A 1285-nucleotide genomic window follows, 5' to 3' on the forward strand; every position below is an offset into this window, starting at 1 on the left:
TTAAGAACACCAGATCAATTGTCGGAAATGACAAAAATGATGTGAAAATATAACTTATGATTTTTTTACAATATTTACTATTATTTAACTAACATACGGTCTAAGGGCGCCCGGCCGCGACTGCTTGTATGGTGTGAAGAAGGCCTGCTTGGCGGCTGCGATTCGGCGGTGTCGGCGACCTGAGGGGTGTATGTCCGGCGGGCACGTTGTGCCACGGAGGTTCACCTGGCCTGACAGGGGTCTGAAGGTATGCTGGAAACCTGCTGGGGCACGCCTGCCTAGTAAGGTGTTTGACGACGGGGGCATGCCAACCGTGGCTACACTGGGCGCGGTTAGGGTTAGGAAGGTTGCGGGCAGGCAGCAACCTTGTCGTGTTCCCCCGGGGAGTGACGGTTCCGTTCGACGCCGGCGGGGATGGTGGCAGCACTGTCGGTCCACTTGGCCAGCACGGGGCGGCCTGATGGAACGTCTGTGAAGGTTTGCTGGGAAGGGACGGCGTTGAAGCTGGGCCTGACCACGGCCACGGTTTCTACGGTGGCCTACCTGTGCGTTGTAGGCGTTGAGGAAGGCGTTTGCGGGCGACCACCTCTGCGGTGTCGCCACGCAGGGTGATGTTGCCGTCCAGCCGGCGGGATGTGGCAGCCATGGCCTGTCACTTGGCATGCACGGGCACCACAGTCTGGAAGCCTGCTGGAGCGCAGCAGCTTTAGCAAGCGGAACGCTTGAAACCGCGCTTTTTCAGCCTGCATTCGGCGTAGTCCCGATGAAGGGGGCGGCGAGCACACTCCCAGCACTGCCAAAGAACCTGCGGGGAAAAAGACAAACGTACTCACAAACATACCTATTTATAACAAGTGTAGATACACTACGCTATGTTACCAAATTACCATCAGATATGAAACCCAAGCGTAATGACGAAATATCCCTCCTCGTTTTCGTCACTACGAAAACATCCTTTGATAAAAAACAAAAACTACCATCAGTCACACGAAGCAGACCCCTACACTCTCTTCGTCGGTCAAAAAAAGATAACCAAATAGTTACCAGAGATTTCATGTTGTCCGTCTCGAACGTAGATCCGTACTGTGTTGGACCACGACCCTCTCTCCCTATTTATACGCACGCGCAGAAGGTCACACACAAAGACCTTGACGTCGGGACCCTGTCTAGTTCTCCTGTGAGCGTCACCGGTCGCCCAGCCTCATCCCACGTGGCCAGCCTTTCCGTGGATCCTTAATTGTAGCAGCCCTACGGTTCACTCTCAAGTCTGCGTATTTCTGTTGAC

This window comes from Penaeus monodon, chromosome 29, assembly GCF_015228065.2.
Source record: "Penaeus monodon isolate SGIC_2016 chromosome 29, NSTDA_Pmon_1, whole genome shotgun sequence".
NCBI lineage: Eukaryota > Metazoa > Arthropoda > Malacostraca > Decapoda > Penaeidae > Penaeus > Penaeus monodon.